The sequence below is a fragment of the Phodopus roborovskii genome, unplaced genomic scaffold, assembly GCF_943737965.1.
Source record: "Phodopus roborovskii unplaced genomic scaffold, PHOROB, whole genome shotgun sequence".
In the NCBI taxonomy this organism is placed as follows: domain Eukaryota; kingdom Metazoa; phylum Chordata; class Mammalia; order Rodentia; family Cricetidae; genus Phodopus; species Phodopus roborovskii.
Genome location: NW_026126571.1, coordinates 21,148,477 through 21,168,969, shown reverse-complemented (window position 1 = coordinate 21,168,969; position 20,493 = coordinate 21,148,477). Strand labels below are relative to the sequence as shown.

General features: G+C 45.9%; 1 pseudogene; it reads right to left on the bottom strand.

Moving 5' to 3' along the window:
• Positions 1 to 1,253: 1,253 nt before the first annotated feature.
• LOC127235897 (uncharacterized) lies at positions 1,254 to 1,373 on the bottom strand (annotated as a pseudogene).
• Positions 1,374 to 20,493: the final 19,120 nt, after the last annotated feature.

The following is a 20,493-nucleotide window of genomic DNA, read 5'->3' as shown; positions in this document are numbered from 1 at the left end:
AGAAATAACTCATTTGTCCAAACATCAACCACTGGCGAACCTGGCTGTCTTACGGTACAGCATAATAGAATTTGGAAATAGTAGAAATGAAATTGAAGAAAAGGTCTCGAGATGAATAGACTATAATAGAGCCCAGAAAAAGTACAGAGAAAAGCAACAAGTGGCAGAGGTGTGCTGATAATTGTCGGAGAGAACCTCTACCACGTTCATCTGTCCTTGATTTCACATACAAATGTAGGCCAGCACGTGACCCAGCTGCAGCTCTGCACCCTACGCTATCCATGTGGACTCCACGTTCTTCCCTTCCTCACTATCCAAGCAGAGACTTCCGGGTTAAAGGAAGATTTTTGTTCCACTCCGACTATAAGGAGGTGGCTCCTGGCCTGGCCAGGTTTACCAAAAATGGCCCTAGTTCACCACCCGTTGTCTCTTTTGTAATTACTAACAGTGGCCCTTGCTGTCCCCCAAGTGTCTTTGTTCAGATGATGACTTACGTGGCTGCCCTAAGGTCAAGTAGATCTTGGGGAAGAGTGGGGCATTAGGATCCTTTGGACTGTGACTGCCATGTTGAAGTGCTTTTTGACTGGAATTTTAAACATTTTTTTCTATCTTAAAATTGTATTTTGCTATTTAAAAAAATAAACTTGCAAATAAATAAAAGATATCATACACCAAAATTAACCAGGCTCAGAGGCCATCCAACTCAGGGAACTCTGCAAGTCCTTTATCTGTGAAGTAGTCATGCTTCTAGCCCAAGTCTTGTTACAGACTAAAAGTGATACTGTATAGGTTCTGCTTTGCTGTCTAGACCCAGCTGGGCTTGGGGCCCTCTATACCTTCCACATAAAGTGACAATTGGCACATACCATTATAAAATCTTTACAAACAAAACAAGCTGGGGTTTTTTTGGGGGGGAGGGAGGGTTGTTTTTTGTTTGTCTTGTTTTGGGAAATAAGCATCACAACTGGTAATTAAAGCCACACAACACTGAAAATGAAAGCCTGAGACCTGTGAAGATTTCACTGGAGATATAGTACATATTACATGGAAATATCCATTCTCAGTGAGTTACACACCGTCAACATCAGACCTCAGTCAGGACATGCCTTACAAGGGGGCAGGGGTAGAGATGGCAGTCTCCATCTAGCAGATAAAAAACTGGTATGCTCATCTAATGCAACCGTCTTCTCATTTCCTAAGGAAGGTGCTCATTATCAACATCACCATCACTTTGAGCTGACGAGTATCTATCCTGTCCTCTACCTCATATGTGTCAAAACCCATAAGCTTTCTGGGTTGCAAAAGAGGTTTTATTTTTGCATCTGTCTTTCATGTCTTTGCCCACCAGTTTAACAAAAACATACACAAATGTTGCTTAAAACAGCTTTATTACCTCTTAAAATACCAGTTGGTAGAATTAGGAGACTGAAATGTTACTAATGGAAATCAGGTAGACTTTCCTTCTGCCACTGTTCTGTGTTTCTCACAAAAGAGGAACCCGTGTTTATCTATTCGTCTGAAGTCTATTGTCTGTAGCCCTGCGCTCTGTGACAGACTTCTAAACAAGCCACAAGTGGTTTGGACCTCTTGTATGTTTTGCCTTCTATAATAATCCCTTGCCACTGAGGGTGAGGCGGGCCACAGGGCAGAGGTGGGAGGAGCACTTTGTGACCCACTAACTAGTGAGATTGTGACTTCCATTTTGGTAGCAGGCCTATCTATTGGCTGACTGATGCAAAGAAAACTTCAGGGAAGCCTCCAGCCGCTATCAATGAGGAGATCAAGTCCTCGGTCCGACCAACTGTGAGGATGGGAATTTTGTCACCAAGTTCATGAATGAGCTTGGAAGTGTATCCTTGCTCAGATGAGCCACTTCCAGGGTCTCAGCTCTGGTTAACCCTGACCACAGCCTGGGTAGAAGATATAAAACAACTGCCTCCAGCTTCTTGATCCATAGAAGCCAACAGAACACATGTGGGAAGGTGAAGGCTGCTGGCGTCTGAATGGAGTCACTGTGGATATTTAGGTGACTATTGAGTCCTGTGCAATACTGGGAATGCCACCCAACTCTTCCGAGCCTGCTTTCCTTTCTGCCTAGAATACAGTGTGTGTTCTGTGTGTAACCAAAGTAGGCGTGACACTAAGAGGTTCGGAGAGATGATGGCCAAGATTCTACCTTACAAAAAGACTTGGCAGGTTTTGCTTAACCTGTGACATGGCCTGGAAAGATGGCTCAGTCCTTAAAGTGCTTGCTGTGTAAGGACCGGTGTTCACAACTCCAGAACTCACATACATGCTGAGTGGAGTAATGGCACCAGTAATTCCAGCTTCAAGCGGCAGAGGCAGAGTGCCCCCAGAATAAGCTGGCTAGCAAGACTAGCCGTATCGTAAACTCTGGACTTCGTCAAGACACCCCCACCTCGGTGTGTGAGGTCAACCTTGGCTCTCAATAATAGATCTTAAATGCAGGCCTATTTACTGTCTTTTCTTGTTATTTTTCCCCTTTTTGAGGAACTCATAAATTGCCTTAAATTCTGATCTGCTTTTTAAATGGAACACAGTCCACTTCAGGACAGAGGCCGCTTGGCTTTTGAAGCAGTTCTCACCCTGTCTTGCTTTAAGCGCAGCCTGACCTATGGGTGTCTCCGTAGCTTTGGAGGATCTTCAATACCTGCAACTGCCTTTGACATAGAGCCACGTGCCCTGCCGCCTTCCGGTGAAGGAATGAGTGTTTTATGACCACAGCTCACCTGACTCCAGTGCAACACCTGTCCTGGTTCTCATCTGAAGGATAGGCACATGAGGCCTGGCCCGCTGGCTGCGTTCCCGTTACCCCCCTCTGCTTCCCCGTGGAACATTTTCATAAAGCTGCAGGCTCCTCCAGCAACCTCTTGTACTAAAATACCATACATCTGTTGTTCTTGCCTTGCTTTCCTGAGGATCTGACTTTGCTTCATTGTCAACAAACGAGAAGTTAGACTGTAAAAACAAATAAATAAACAAATAAACAAATAAATAAATAAATAAAGTCTTTGAGACTAAAATTGTGGACATTGTGGGCTTCAAACGGTGACATCCTAAAATTTTATCCCACTACTTTTAACTTCCAAAACAGAGGATGGAGAAGCGGTCCAGCGCTTAAGAACACTTTCTCCTCTTACAAAGGACCAGGGTTTGTTTGGCAGCACCCATGCTGGGCCCCTCAAGTGCCTGTCACTCCAGCTCTGGGGTGTGGTAGCCTCTTTTGGCTCCCAGGGACACTTGCACACATCTGCACTTCCACACAGAGGTGTGCATAGATGTGTGACTGGTCTGGGCGAGAGGAAGATGTGCTAGAGACATACCTGTGTCTCTCAATCTATTGAGTGTTGAAACAGTGAACCCCCATGAAATGGGGATTCCCCAGGGCATTTCATGCTGGGATGAGAATTCACACAGCTGGCCACATCACCTCGCCTCACAAGATGAAACAAAGACCTGAAGAATGATGAGTCAGTGGATGGTGGGACCACAGTATGTGGCAGACTGCTTAGATGTCATATCCTTGGCTTTCCCTTTAATCATTGATGTCACTCCAGGACCCTGAAGACTTGGGAGGGTGGCCAGGTCTCTCTTCCTAATGCGGTCATATTGAATAGATCCCCTTTGAGGCGTCCCACTTTTAATGGTTTTGCTGAAGACACAAGGTTGGTCCTTACTTGGGACATGAGCTGTGACCCCCCCCCCCAAGTTTGGTTATACATAGACATATTCAAAGTAAATATTCAAGAACAACTTTTCTTGTCTGTGTTTTGTTTTGTTTTGCTTTTTGCTTTTTTATTTTTTGAGACAGGGTTTCTCTGTATTGTTTTAGAACCTGTCCTGGAACTAGCTCTGTAGATCAGGCTGGTGATCACAGAGATCAGCCTGCCTCTGCCTCCCAAGTGCTGGGACTAAAAGTGTGTGCCACCACCGCCCAGCTCAAGAACAGCTTTTTGCATGTTGCTTTATTTTGCAGGGAGTCACTCCCACGGTAGAGGAGGTTACCATGCAGCCTTGTTGCTTTTGTACCCATGACGACTCCCCAACACTTAGCTCCAAACAGTTAGCTGGAGGGAGGAAAACCTGGTTCAGCAGAACAGATAAAGCATCCAACTTTACCTACATCTGGAGTTTTGACTTTCTGTGATGGCTCTTTGACCTGGAAGCTTGTTCTTATGATAGTACTGCCAAAGGGACTCTTCTAGGTTTAAATAGAAAACAGAAATAAATACTGCATAGAAGTTTCTCCAGTCTTCAGCAGAATATAAAAATGTGACATAAAATGTATACATGTGGGGGGGAAAAGATAAGGCCATAAAAGCGTATTTTACAGAATCATTTGTGCGTCTCTTTTTATCACCTACCATTTCAGAGAATTTAATAATTCACCCAGACCTAGAAAGACCATGAATGTCACATGTTCTCACTCATATGCATATTTTAACATAGAGTGGCTACAGAATACAGACAACTATAAAGGGATCGTTGGTGTGGAGGGAGAAGCCCTTAAGTGACAGGGATAGTAGATACAGGAAATACGAAGGAGAAAGAGGTGAGAGCCGGGAGTGAGGAGAAAGTGGGGAGGGTATTTCAGAGGAGGGGGTGAGAGGATGTTATGTGGCATGTGGAAACTATTATCATAAAGATTCTTACATGCCTACACATCCACATACATCATGTTCACAAAGGGTTGAATTGGAGCTGTCCTACACAGGGATAATGGCTATCTCATACACCACAGGTTTCCAGATGAAGTGGGGGTACCAGACGTGCACACCTCCCTTTCAGTTGTTAGGAATGGGTGTCCTGGAAATCCATGTCCCAAACGTACATGCTATCCCCACTGTTCCTGGTTGCCCACCGGAAATTAATGCTAAGACACGGCACGGCTGCAGAAGACACCACACATTTGGTCACAGGGCATGGAGAAATCAAAGTAGTTCTAACCAGAAAGCTTCCTCCCTGGTGGCTAGCTTTCATAGATAGACTGGATGGTGCCGAGTTCACAGGTGTGAACGCTGTGACAGTAGTAATTACTGATAGTACAGAATATGGCCATGCTGTGACACAAATGGATGAGGGTCCTGATCACTTTCTGATTGGATTCGAGGCTTACTCCCCAGGAAAAAATGGTTATGGAACTTCCAGGGGTGTCCAAAGGCCCCAAGGGTGACTGTACTACTACCATAGTTTCAAATGGCCCCTTTAAATTTGTACCTCTATACCCACAGACTAGTGTAGCTCTCAGACCTCATTAGGGAATTTCTTTACTCAGTGGGGTGTGGTCAATGCAGAAATTCACAACTTGTCAAAGTTCAGAGTGTAAGTGTCCCTGAAGTGCTCCGCCACAGATGAAATATATCTATGCATAACCCTCCCCAAGGCTTGGGAACCATCATGGGTAAAGGTGTGGAAAAATTGGACTAGCCAGAGGTCTGGGAAAAACCAAAGCAAAGCATGCCCTCTGGACATGACAGTATCTTTGCGCCCATGAATTCATAGCACTTGTGATTGCCTGAACACTATAGCACAGCTTTGGGAGGACTCCCTCAGGGCTCCCTCCACGTTCCATCTTCCCTTCCTCCCACTGAGGAGCTATTGAAAGCTGATAGCTTCTAGGAAGACAGACTCGGTATGTGGTCCCAGGTCAGTCTACTACACTCCAGTGGATGACCCCACACTCATGAGTATACGGGCAGCACAAATTGGTGGATTTTAAAAAGAAAAGGTAGGAGGGGGTCACTAATCAAGCTAGCAGAGGATGGGAAGTTAGAGGCGGACCCAGCAGGAGCTGGGTAGAAGGATGGAGGTGAATGTGATCAAAATACATTGTATACATTACGTAGATTTCTCAAAGAATTAATAAAATTATTATAGTTTTCTGAGCGTCTTCTTGGTCTCCCTGCAGGGCCCTTTAAGGTTAGCCAATTGGATCAGGAGCTTGAGAAGTGGCCAAAGGAGGCAGAAGAAATGTCCTTGGCACTGGTGCGTCTACTACTCGTTCATCTTCACCAGTGAAAAGAAGGCAAACGTCTCGTGGTAATGATAAAGGCACATCATCACCACACCAGAGGTTGCAGGATGGAATTCAATGGAAAGCAATGCTGAGGGGAAGGTTGTTAATGCTGGAAGCTGAGCTTTCTACTGTCGCCCTTTGTGACCCCCTCTAGTATAGAGTTAGAAGCTAAGTAAGCAAGACTCTGTGGCATTTCATGAAGAAGAAGTTTCCATTGTAGGGAATCTCAGAGATGAGATTGGTAAGTGGCTTATTCAAGCTCAGAGCACTGGAGGCTGTTAAGAAGATGAATGGACCACACTGTGGTTCACAAAGATCTAAGGAGAAGGTGGAAAGACCACCAGACACTGCCGCTCTGTGCCCTGTCCTGACTGCTCCTGGGAATGGAATGTAGATGCTGAAAGTTCATGAATGCATTGGCATGTCCTGTACAGGAGACACAGGCACATCTCACTGCAATACTCTTCCTGTCTCCTCTTTATAAACTCAGTCTCTCTCTCTCTCTCTCTCTCTCTCTCTCTCTGTGTGTGTGTGTGTGTGTGTGTGTGTGTGTGTGTGTTGGGGAAGGTTGGTGGGTGGGTAATAAACATGTCCCATGTAGAGCTGAGCATTTATTCTCTAATTCTCAGCACTTGATCATACCTACATCTCTACATTGATTTCCATCCCCTGCAAAAAGAAGTTCCTCTGACCAAGGTTGAGAGCAGCCCAAGTCTATGGATATAAACACAAATATTTAAAAGGCATTTGATCACTTGGAGGGCGAGCACAAGATCAAGCCAGCATGGGTGAGGAGAGCACTTTCTAAGTCCCACCCCTCACTGATGGACTACTGGCAGTTGAGAGCTGCTGGGGACAGAGAATCATTCTTTCTTGAAGGCACACCCACTGGTAAGTTTCCCATGCTCCAGTGGGTTGTCCCACAGCCATGCACACATGGGCAAAACTAATTTAACTTAGAAAGCTAAAGAAAACAGGCTTGAAGTTGACATGTGGGGGTCCAGGGAGTTGGGGATGGGAAGGGGGGTACAGATAACCATATTTTGTTTTCCATGTGTATGAAATTCTCAGAATAAAGAAAATTATAATTTAAGAAGAACAGAGCATAAAGAAGCTGGTAAGAAAGATATGATACATTAGATGGTAAAAGAATTCTGGAGCCTCTGGCTGTTTGGGAGGAGAACACTTTCACTGCCTTAGTCTAACATGGGAAACCTTGCAGCATCAAAAACTGAGTGGATCTTTGTGAGTTCAAGGTCATCCTGGTCTATAGGGTTAGTGTAGCCCAGGACAGGTGGGGCTACATAGAGAAACCCTGTCTGGAAAAACCAATAAGCAAACAAACAGCTAACAACTAAAGAAATAAATCTGAGGCTCACAGTCACTTCATTACTACACTCAGGGGAGAGCTTCCATTAACATATAAAGACCAAAGAGCTGAGCTCAAGAGAGAAGATGAGAAAGACCAGAGGGCTTGTGAGAAGCATAAAGCAAATCTGCCATCAAATCAGATCTAAAGGTGAACTTTCTTGTCCCTTGTGGTGGCCTCAGGGACCATCGTGCCATCTGAAGCATGCATCACCTTTGCTCCAACATGGTGCTGTTTGCCATAAGTTTAATCGTAGCATTGACAGCTGACCTCCCAAACTGTAGGCCCACAGAAGTCTTCTCACAGGGCATCACATGGTGGATAGAAACAGCCTACTACCCTGTTCTCTTTTCCTCCTCATTTATAACTCCTAATGCCCCACTCTCCAACTTTGCCTGACTCTAACTATCTAAGGGTCACATCTTACGCCATCAGCGTGAAAATGTGGAAATTAAGTTTCCCTGATCTTTTGGATTTGGGAGATACATGATTAAACAACAACAAAGGGAATTCAAGTTGGGATGACCTTAGAAGAGCATTGCAGAACCAGGGATGGTTCTCATCAGGCGGAGATGCCATGTGCTTGGACCAGCCGCCGCTATGTGCACCGAGAGGGTGGATGCAAGGACATCAGTTGATTCTTGTAAGCCTAAGAAGTTCAATTAGAATTACTTTGGCCTTACAACCACATTAGAAAATTATTTGACACTATTTACTCTGCATGAACGTCCAGCAAATTAAGTTTTGTATCCTACTAAAATGTGTATGTGCCTGTGCCTGAATGTTCAAAATTCTCACAGGAGTCCGTGTAACCAGCCCACACTGGAAACGAGCCATGTGTTCATGCACAGTGAAAGTCTGTGCTGTAGGGAGCAAGTAAAGCCCTTGGGCTGGTGAAACCCGGAGAGATTGTGTATTGTTTGACATGACCTAGCCATGCCAAGGAGCAAGGTATCGGGCCCATGGGAAATTGGCAAAGCCTTTCCCCACATGGGTCAAGCTTGGAATTGGCAAAGCCTTCTTTCTTTGGTCCAAGAATGAGTGTTTGTTAATGGCTGATCAGTGCATACAGAAACTAGCAACTTTAGCGTTGCCTCCTCCCAGATGCCTAAGACTGCTCCTCCTACTGACACTGGCTAGAGTGCCAGTTGCAGCTGTGATGGGTGAGGCTCCACCAAATAGACTGGACCAGAATAAAAAGTCCCCTCAGTACATAATAATCAAATATACAAAACAAAGAAAGAATATTATAAGCTGCAAGGGGGGGAAAAAAAACAAAGTAACATATAGAGGTAGACCTACTAAGATAACACCTGACTTCTCAATGGAGCCTGTAAAGGAACCAGAAGGGCCTAGACAGATGTTCTAGAGCTTCTAAGAGACTACACATGCCAGCCCAGACTTTTATACTGAGTATAACTTTGAGTCACAAAAATGGAGAAAACAAGACATCCCATGATAAAAACCAATTAAGCCATATAATATCTACAGTTGGTTGCTCTACACAAACTGACAGCAAAGCCACTGTGTATACAACTCATACATGGAGAAGTTTGAGCTTACACATAGACTCTTCACTCCTATGTTCTAGCATCTTTAGTACAGGAAGATATTCTTCAGGATATTACAGGAAAAACATAATCACCAACCCATTCCCAAAACCTTTGATTTGTAATGGTGTCATGTCTGAAAGATACGCAATAGTGGCACAAACCTTGTGGGGGTAACCAACCAATATCCGATTTGACTTACGGTACATTCCACCAGCTGGAATCAGTACCCAACACTGCTTGGCTGGCCAAAAACCTGAGACTAGATAGCCCAGAGGCCTGGGAGGGGGTCACTAATTGCAAGCATTGTTTGCTAGAAAATGTATTGTGAAAGTGGTAAAGGTGATGACCACAACATCCGAAAGGACAATTTCATGACATAAAGTACTGTGAGAATCAAAGACTGATGTGTGTGTGTGTGTGTACGTATGTATATATATATATATATATATATATATATACACATACATATACGTACGTACACACATACATACACACACACACACACACACACACACATATATATATATATATATATATGTCCAGTGTACCATGAAGGTTATCAGCTGACCCATGTCTCAGGTCAGCTAGTATCAGACTACATTGAATAAAGTATTTAAAGGGGGAAATTGATAAGCATTTAGAGTATATATTAAACATATGCCACATAAGTGTCCCATTATAAACACAGATGCAGCAACCTCTGATGTGGAGGCAGAGCCCACAGAAACCTGGATTAGGCAATTGCATGATTGCTACCTCCTTTGTCAAAGTCCCATAGCCTGATGTAGCTCTGTTCCTCATAAGATTAGCCAGTGACTTAATGGCAGATTCAGTTTATGAACCTTTTCCAGAACAGTGATGATCTTTCCTTGGAGATGGCAGGTGACACAGCAGATGTGTGGGTGTCTCTGTGGGCCAAAGGGATGGAATAGTTCCTGAGGTCCTGGCAGTGCTGACTCCCAACAAGGCTGTCCCTGACCTTGGTCGGTGCCTTTGCATGTATTTGTAAGGCTTGCTACCTTCTTACCTTGGTCATTTACTCATGTCTGACATTGCCCAGTAGGGTCACTAGTCCTGTGGAGATTCCCTGGTGTCTGAGCCACCGCTTCCCACTGCCTCCAACCACCACCACTACCACCACCTGGTGCTGGAACCTTCCTAGGCTCATCACCCCTCTCCCACCCCATGTGGAGCAAAACTACAGGGACTCAGAGACCAGCAGTGCCTGTGTTTGTATGGGCACTTAGCCTAATTTTCTTGTGCTGTCTGGGAAAGGAAATCTGGAAGGTCCCACCTACACAAATTCACAACTTTGTTTGTTTTCCTTTCAAGTCTCTTTCTGAGGCCAAGAGTTGCTGAGATGAATAGCCCATTTACTGCCCTGGGTTAGGACATCGCAGTCTGTCATTACGCAATGTGTTTTTATGTGTGAACTTGGGTGCTAAGTGAAAGTGCTTCAAAGAGGAGGCAGGGGGCAATGGCACAAACAACCTCTGGGAATGAACGGCGGCCGGGTCTGAAGACTGACTTAAAAGGTGACAAGGTCACAGTAGACTGGACTGAGAGCGTCTCAATGCGCAAAGACTGAGGGGAAAAAAAGCTGGGAGGAAGTGTATGGAAGGAGCACCCGGGACCCCTTAATAAAGAGACAATGTAACCAGCCGCGTTCCTGTGGGGCCTGAGTTTGTTCTCCATCGCAGTCATAAGACCATGTCCAAAAGCAACTTGAGGAGGAAAGGGTTCATTTCATCCTCCAGCTCTCAGGTCACACACACTCCAGGGCGGGAGTCAAGGCAGGAACTGAAGCAGAGGACACGGGGAACACTGCTCACTAGCTTGTACCTCCTGCCTTTTGCTTTTGTATACACCCCAGAACCACCTGTCCTCGGGTACCCCACACCCAGTGGTCTGGGTCCTTCTGCCTCAGTCATCAATGATGACACAGATTTGCCTTCAGGCCCATCAGTTTCGGCTTCTCTTAGATGACTTTTAAGTTTGTGCCAAGTTGACAAAACCATGCAGCACACTTGGGGTCTCGACTGGTCAATGACGCATTAGGATACACAGGGACCAGCGAAGGAGGTTAGATGGAGTTGCCTTGTTTGGCGGAACCATTGTTACGAACAAGTATAGTAGATGCCCAGGGGCCGATCTAAGAGAACAGAACCTGAATGTCCGTACTCTGTGTGCGGACTGGACAGAATTGTGTTACTAAACAAACGGAGACAGGGAAGACACCCAGTCATATGACCTCAGCTAGACAAAAAAAAAAAAAAAAAACAGGGAGAGCGGGCTAGGGTAAGATCACAGAGGTGAGGGGTCACTACACCACACAAGGACAGTAACACTTCCAACGCTGTTCGAATCTGACCGCCAAGCTCAGAACCTGAGCTTGCTAGCACCCTACCCCTTCCCCTTTGTCTTCCGCTTCCTCTGGGGCAGAATGGACATCTTATGTTTAATCAGAGATCAGCCAGCTGAGCTACCTTACCCCCGCGTCACGGTACCTTATGGCTGCCGTCCCTCCTAACGGATCCACTCAGGCCTTTTGGAATTTTGTGATTCCTATAACTGCCTGTTTCTTCTTTGTTTCATTGCTGGTAAACTCCAAAGGAAATCTCTGGTTCACCCTCGTCCAGCTGAGGTTTTAGGAGAGCTCTGTACGAACTTGTCGTGTTTGGTTTATGTTCCTACCCGTTCTCACCTGGCCTTATTGCTCTCAGACACTTTCGTTTTATGTAATTTCTTGTGCTACTTGGAGTTGTAAATATTGTGACACAAAGGAATGAGTGTGTCCTATAAAACATGGCTTGCCTTCTGGTTTCAGCTGTGTCATTCTCCGGAGGAGTTTTATCAACACTTGTGAAAATATCACAATGGGAGCTTGAGGCTTCCCTGTCTCCTTCCAGCATTTCTTCAGGGTTAGCAGGCAGCCGACTGCTCAGATCTGTGCTCAGGCAAGGACCTCCACTGCCCTAACTCAGGGACAAGGGAGTGTTGCAAATTCTACCAAAGCTCTCATAGTGCTTTTACATGACTGTAACATTCAGGATGTTATAAAATCCTAAATCACAAGACACTTTATAGCATCTCCTAGTCTGCTTATCGCACTCCCCAGGCATGGTCATTTCAGCTGGGCATATATTTGGTTTTACATCTGTTTGTTTTAAGATTGTTTTAATGCAAAAGGAAAGTAAATTTATTCTAAATGAATGGATGACAAATCCAAAGGCAAAAATCTCCATCCTCCTGCCATCATCATCTCAGTTCCCAGAGACTGTGATATTAGCAGCTTGACATCTATCCTAGACTTTTCTGCACACATGTAAACACAGTAGCTGTATGTACAAGCGTCTACACAGCACATCACGAAACGAAGCTTCAATGAATCAGATGAATATCGCTCCAATCGCTTGCCCATTTCCCACCCACCCCACGCTTTTAGCATTTGTTCCTCTTGTGTTAAGAGGGGGAAGAAGCCTGGGGCTTCAGGTCAGCACTGCCAATTTGGTGTGCCCGAGTCCCGCATTCCAAACTGGATCCTGACACACTTGGTGTGGGGCAGAATTCACTCACACCTTCATGGACAGCAGTGAATAATGAGGACAAGAATGACTTCACTGGTCACACATTTGTGACTTCAGGTCTCATCAAGACTGCCAACTCTCCAAGGGAAGTGATTGTTTTCCTTAAAGTTGAGTTAAATGTGTAAATACTCACAATGACCACCAGAGGGCGCCAACTACCCGGTGTGCTCAGATACAGACCCTTTGGGCCTGCAGAGCATTGACTGCTTAGTTCCTAGCTGGAATGGGTGCAGGATCTTATCAGCTAGTACTTAAAAATCCCACCATAAATTTTAAAAAGAGACAGGCAGGTAAAGCACTTTAAATGTTTCTCTACACAAAGAATTATAGTAGACAGACTGTATAGACAGATGATGGACGGATGGATAGATAGATAGACAGACAGAAAGACAAATAGACAGATCTTAGCAGCTGACTGATTTTTTGAGACAGGGCCTTGCTGTGTAGCCCAGGCTGGCCTTGAACTCACAATGCCTCAGCTCCATTGACCACATGCCAGAATTACAGGCTTGTGCCAGCAAGACTAGGGGTTATTTTTGTTGTCCTTCACAGCCTATGTTTTCCTAACATAAAAATGAAAAGACAGAGACTCACCCTGTTAGGAACTAGCAGCCAGCTGACCCCCGCCCCCAACGATGGGCGGGACGCTCATGGCCATGCCATCACTATGTCAGCCTTACCTGGTGGCTCAAGCTTTACCTGGCTGCCAGAGGACTCAGTTACGCATGCGCAAGCCCCCTTTAAAAGCAAGTGCGCCAAGAGTCCCTCTCTCTCTTGCTCTCTCTTGCTCCTCCTGTTGCTCCCCCTCTGCCTCCCCCTGCGCTCTCTCTCTCTCTCTCTCTCTCTCTCTCTCTCTCTCTCTCTCTCTCCTGCTTTCGGTTGGCCACCAGCTACCCCCTCTTCCTCTCCCTTCTCTCAATAAACTCCACGTGGGTGCTGAGTCCTGTGTTTGTGTTTTATAGGTATTAGTTGCATCAAGGAACAACACACCCTTTGCCATGACAGTCATTGTGCTGGGTCTCCTGCTGGAAAGTACTGGTCCCCCAAAGTGCCACCCCTCGGATTGCCTTTTGGCTTCCAACATCAACCTAAGGTCACTTTTTAAATGTATCTATTTTTGAGGGTTCCACGTGTATACAATGAAACATGACCATATCTACTTCATCCAGCTCCCCTGGAGTCTCTCTTGCAAAAACACTACACTTTGGCCATGGGACACAGGGAAATCAATCTCAGACTGACCAGGGAACTCCCTCCTTGCTGCCTAGCTCTCTCGCAGGGTGCCTGAAGGTGCTGTGCCGGCTCCTGATAGAGAACCAACCGTGTGGTCATCTCAGTGCTGGGCCCTGCATCCTGCAATACTGATCCCCTCGGCAATACCTGTCCCTTGTCCAACAGTGACATGGTTGTTATGAGTAACAGACTACTCTGATTAGTTTTGAAGATTGTTCCTCATGAGGCAATTTCGTGGCCAAAAGCTCATGGCCTGAGAGGTCATATGTTATTTTCCTGAAATAGTTAGGCTTTCAAACTGTTGACTTCTAAGTATTTTTGGTTTTTCGTATCTATATTCTAGGGATACTCTCAACCTTGGTCAATGAGGCTTCCTTTGGCTGTGGGCAGCGGTCATTGGAGTGACAGAGAACTAATCAATGTGCTGAGAACACAGAATGCTCTCCACCGCACAAGACATCTATGTTATCCACACCACCACCATGGCCCAGGGAATGCTGTGGAAGAAGAGGCAGGAATAATGGGGAGGCAGAGCATCTGGGGCGGCACCTGTGAAATGCCCCCTTCCGGATGTGACGTGGTCTTGCAGCCGCTGTGGTCGTCTGACCAAGACCTGCGCAGTAACAAGCCAGTAAGAATCCCGGCACACGTGGGTTAGATGATCTCCAGCTCCCACCCCGAAACCAGGTACTTTCATCAGCTGACAGCTCTTGGGGGAGGAGAGTGAAACCATTCTCTTTGGAAGATGTGGCCACCGGTAGGTTTCACATGCTCCAATGGATGGCCCACACTCATGTGCTTTACTTCATAAGAAGTGTTCCTGTTTTTTTAAAACTATGTAGCGTAAGTATGTTTTCTCCCATAAAAAGTTATTTGTGGATTCATCTTGTGTATTTTTTCCCTGAGAATTGGGGAGAGCATCTTGGAAAAGTTAGAATTTCTTATCTACCACTATGATAAAGGCTGACTTATTGTTTAAATTTTTACTCACTTACAAAAGTTCAGGCGTTCCAGGTGTGAACCGGTACTTCCAATTAGCAAGCAGGTCATCTATCAATTGATTGAATTGAAATTCATTAAAAGAGAAAAATCCCCACATATTTTCTGTAGGTGAACATGAAAAGATGGTTTTTATCTAAACATAGAGTAGATTTTCTGCCTTTTTTTTTTTTTTTTACGAATACTGCATCATTCTAAGTTAAAAAAAAAAAAGCCAGGTGTGTCGGTAACAGGCATCTGAAATCTAGCGTTCTAAAGGCTGCAGCAGGAGGAATTTTGAACCCAAGGCTACATAGTAAAACCCTGTCTCAAACTCAAAAAGCAAAGGACTAAGGTATCATTCAGGTGCAGACACTTGCCTAGTACCAATAGATACTGACAAAATTCAAAGGCCAAAGACTAGAGCAGGCCAATACACCTTAAGCCCACATGGTGGCAGTGTTTCATTGCCGTTAGAAAAACGTTCTCGCTCTTTGGCTTCCTTCGCCTTTAAATTTAAGAGGACCCTGAGCCTGAGTTTTTTCCCCTGTATTAACCTACTTTGAATGCTATAAGCCAGGAGAGTTGAATGTTTAGAATTAGTGTCTATGCCTGGCAACACCAAAGGACAAGTGTGTGGAGTATGAGGGAGCTACAGCCTAAGGCAGGCTTTTGAAATCACACATAAAGGCTCCGGACATTGACACCCCTGGGGCTTTTCAAGCCATGCTGGCAGCCTTAGATGTACAGAGTGTCTCTCCTTCGTTTAGTCTATCTACCCAGGTTCCAGGGAAGCAGGAGAGGGAGCATTTACCCTAACCATTTTCAGCTAAGGGACATCCCACGATGCCCACCCTCTGCGGCATGGAGTGTGCTCCCACGCTCCACCAAGACTTGTGAGGAGAGTCATTGTAGCAGGTACCTTGACCAACCATGCCACGTCTTCCCATTGAGCTTTCCCACCTGTGGAAAGAGAAGACTGGAGTCTAAGATCTCCACCCATTCTCCCCTGACTGGAGCAGACGCACATTTAAGGAATACTATTATTATTCACCCCCATCAAATCCCCGGGGCACCCATCTTCCATCGCAAAAACATAAGCTAGTTTATTACATGTACCCATCAGCTGTGGAGCTGAAATCTGCGTCTAGTCTCTTCTGATAGGGAAACGGTAGGAAACAAACACTCCTGTGCTCAGTTATGATCCATAAGGAAAGCAATGTATAATATGCAGACAGATTAAAAGGCAAGCCAGAGAACATTAACTAGGGAATGAGTTTTCCAGTGATTTTCCATGTCTCTTACAGTTAGTGGGGGAAGGGGGTGGGACTTGAGACAAATGTAAAGGCGCACGCTCATGCCCCCCCAACTTTCACTAAGACTTTCAAATGCACTTCTCTGTGAGGCAAAAGTTCATCCTGTGCTGTCTTAATGAGAGGCATTTCATCACGTGATCTCTTTCAACTATCCTTGCTGTTTGGACACACACATGCACACACACACTGACACACACACACACACACACACACACGGCTCTCTGTATACACACACTCACATATGCACACACAGACACACGAGTACACACACATGCACACACACGCATGCACCCACATGCATGGCTCTCTGTACACATACACACAGACACACATGCGCATGCGAATACGCACACACATGGCTCTCTGTACCACACACGCACACAGGGTGCTGTAGAGATGAAGTACATGAAGTCCACACAACTTCTCAACCTGAGCATCAAGTTCATACTCACCAGTTGTGTGAACTGGATTCGACCCACATCTAGCTAAGGCCACTCACAGTGCTGTTCTTACCCTGTAGAGCATGCTCTGTGATGATGATCAGTCCTCAGATGGTGACTGTTGTGGAATAATCTTTTTGTACACTGTGAGGGTGCATCACTGTAGGGCCCTGCATGGACCCCGGAGGCACCTTGAGCAAGCCTGAAGCTGTTGGCCAGAACTCCTTGCCCCAATGCTATTATTGGTACTCTTCCTGTTTTGATAACATACACCTCATGGGGAGGAGCTAAGCCTAAAATTCCTGTTATTTTCCACTGTGCTGTAAGTCAGTATTTAAGCCTGTTTGTTCCATCTCAATAAACCGCATTTGGCATTTGGCATTCAGGCATTGTCATTAAATGAATGACCCATTGTCTTGTCTCTTTACTTCAATCCCTAGGCCTTTGCCCTATTTGTGGAACAGATCGTAGCACGGGCGCTACACATCACTCTGGTTGGTTTAATAAAAAGCTGAGTGGTCAAATAGCTAGGCAGGATTTCCAGGCACAGAGGATGCTGGGAAGAAGAAGGGAGGAGTCTGGACAAGATGCAGAGGAAACATGACATACAGGAGATGAAGTAACGAGTCTTGAGCCATGCAGCAGCACGTAGATGAATAGAAATAGGTTAATTAAAATTGTAAGAGCTAGTTAGAAACAAGCCTAAGCTATCAGCCGAGCTTTTATAATTAATAGTAAGTCTCTGTGGTGATTTGGGAGCTGGTTGGTGAGACAGAAGACTTGCTACAGGTGAGTGGGTATCACCAGAGGTGAGACCATTGGCTGCTCTTGCAGAGGGTCTGGGTTCAATTACCAACACCCACATAATGGCTCACAACCATATGTAACTCCAGTTCTAGGGGAATGTGACACCCTCTTCTGGCCTCCAGGGCACCCATGCATGCATGTGGTGTATAGACACACATGCAGGAAAAACACTCATACACATAAGATAAAAAATAATTTAAAAAGCAAGGAATCTGAATTAGTTTTTTGTTTTTTGTTTTGGTAAATCCCCAAAGAGATTTTCAGGAGAGATGGGATCAAAACCTCCAAAGTCCCAGTAGCCTTTTGTGATACTCTTTTTGTTTTAAAATTAATATATTGATGGTGTAATAAATAAATAACATATGTGTATCTGTAAACTAGCTCTTTAAATCATATAAGCCTCAGGCTTCACAAATTGAGGTCTGCATAACCAGTGTGTTTCCCTCCTGTTAAACATTGTGCCACTTGGTGCTGAGAAGGCAGGAAAGATTCCTCATCAATCTTGAAGCTGTCATGTAAGGCATCATGCCTGAAGCATCACTTTCCTGGGAGAGGAGATGGGGCAAAGGAAGCAAGAGAGGGATAGAGGCAGGGTTATGTGATTACACAGACACTTGGCACCTTGTTTACTCCACGAAAGGAGACAGGGAATCTACCATGGCCCTCTTTTGGAGGGCAACCTTTGAGCTGGGGGTGTGGCTAAGCAGTCCTGGATTTGATCTCCACGGTATGTGCGGTGGTGGTGGTGGTGGTGGGGTCTTTCTTAGCAGATGGGATACTTTCTCTTCTTATGATGATTCTAGCACAATTTAAACAGCTCTACCGGACCACTCAAAAAGAGCAAAGATTCCTGTTATCATGGAAATTGGGAGGCAAAGATAAGGTCTGGACATTGTTTGTGTAGAGCCTATTTTGTTTGTTTGTTTTCAGATTATCTTAACCAGAGATGGACAATCATCATTGTTCACCATTATTGTCTCATCCTGCTCCTGCAGTTAGGGGATGTTGAAGTTCCAGGAAGAATCGGAAAAGATGGCCAATGGGTATCAAGTACCAGGTACTAAGAGAGATAAGTTCTGGTGGGCTTTGCACAGTGGGAGAGCTATGGGTAAGGCTATTGATAAGGACTGCCTTCAAATAGCTACAAGAGGAGCTGGGGTCATGGCTGTCAGGAAAATTTGCTTGCCTTGAAAGCTCAGGGGACTGGTTAGATCAACCAGAACACATGCAAAAATGCTGGGTGTGGTGTGGTGGTGGTGTGTGGTGTGTGTGGTGGTGTGTGGCATGTGGTGTAGTGTGTGGTGTGTTGGGTGTGTGGTGTGTGTTGGTGTGTGATGTGGTGGTGTGTGGTGGTGGTGTGTGGTGTGGTGTGTGGTGGTGTGTGGTGTGGTAGTGTGTGGTGTGGTGTGTGTAGTGGTGTGTGGTATGGTGTGTGGTGTGTGTTGGTGTGTGGTGTGTGTGGTGTGGTATGGTATGGTGTGTGGTGTGGTGTGTGGTGTGGTGTGTGGTATGTGGTGTGTGGTGTGGTGTGGTATGTTGGGTGTGTGGTGTGTGTGGTGGTGTGTGGTGTGGTGTGTGTGGTGTGTGGTGTGTGGTGGTGTGTGGTGTGGTGTGTGGTGGTGTGTGGTGTGGTGTGTGTGGTGGTGTGTGGTGTGGTGTGTGTGGTGGTGTGTGGTGTGGTGTGTGGTGGTGTGTGGTGTGTGTGGTGGTGTGGTGTGTGGTGTGGTGTGTGGTGTGTATGGTGGTGTGTGGTGTGTGTGGTGTGGTGTTTGGTGTGTGTGGTGGTGTGTGGTGTGTGTGGTGTGGTGTTTGGTGTGTGTGGTGGTGTGTGGTGTGTGGTGTGTGTGGTGTGGTGTTTGGTGTGTGTGGTGGTGTGTGGTGGTGTGTGTGGGTGTGGTGTGTGTGGTGTGTGGTGTGGTGTGTGGTGTGGTGTGTGGTGTGTGGTGTGGTGTTTGGTGTGTGTGGTGGTGTGTGGTGTGTGTGGTGGTGTGGTGTGTGGTGTGGTGTGTGGTGTGGTGTGGTGTGTGGTGTGTGTGGTGTGGTGTTTGGTGTGTGTGGTGGTGTGTGGTGTGGTGTGGTGTGTGGTGTGTATGGTGGTGTGTGGTGGTGTGTGGTGTGGTGTGGTGTGTGGTGGTGTGTGGTGTGGTGGTGTGTGGTGTGTGGTGTGTATGGTGGTGTGTGGTGTGTGTGGTGTGTGTGGTGTGGTGTTTGGTGTGTATGGTGGTGTGTGGTGTGTGTGGTGTGGTGTTTGGTGTGTGTGGTGGTGTGTGGTGTGTGTGGTGTGTGTGGTGTGGTGTGTGGTGTGTGGTGGTGTGTGGTGTGTGGTGTGTGTGTGGTGGTGTGTGGTGTGTGTGGTGGTGTGTGGTGGTGTGTGGTGTGTGGTGTGGTGTGTGGTGTGGTGTGTGGTGTGTATGGTGGTGTGTGGTGTGTGTGGTGTGGTGTTTGGTGTGTGTGGTGGTGTGTGGTGTGGTGTGGTGTGTGGTGGTGCTCACACTCTCCTAGTGCTGATGCAGACACAGGTGGCTCCCTGGAGACTGCTGGCAGCGGGTCTAACCTAATTTTTGTACTCAAGGCCAATGATGAACCTGTCTTAAAGAAAGCAGACATTCCCTCTAGCCTATTCTCTCTCTCTCTCTCTCTCTCTCTCTCTCTCTCTCACACACACACACACACACACAAACAAGACACAGAGAGAGAATAAAAGATTAGGAATATTTCACCACAAAGAATTAGCAAACACTTAGAGAAACAGGTAAATTTGCACTGGTTTGAGCACTATCAAGATGTACCGGATGTATCAGAATATTATAGTTGCATATACCCACAATTTTTTGGAAAGAAAGAAACCAGTAATTTTTTATGGCAGTTCTCCAGGGTCCTGTTTCTCCTTCAGCACAGAGCTCCCTGGGTCATTAGGTCTATTTGTGTCTCCAGAGCTTCTAATGGGGTTTAGACCCTTAAGATGCCTTCATGTCAATGCCCATGAGGGGGACTTCAACCATAGTCAAGGCTGGCCATTCACCCTAACATCTCATCACGTGTGTGTCTAGAAACAACCTTAACACTGGGGGAGAATGCATCACTGGCCTTGAAGAGTTCAGACTCATCTTATCCTTGGACCTCAGAGTCAGAGCAATTAAAGTTCAGGAGTGAAAATAAATAAATAAAAATAA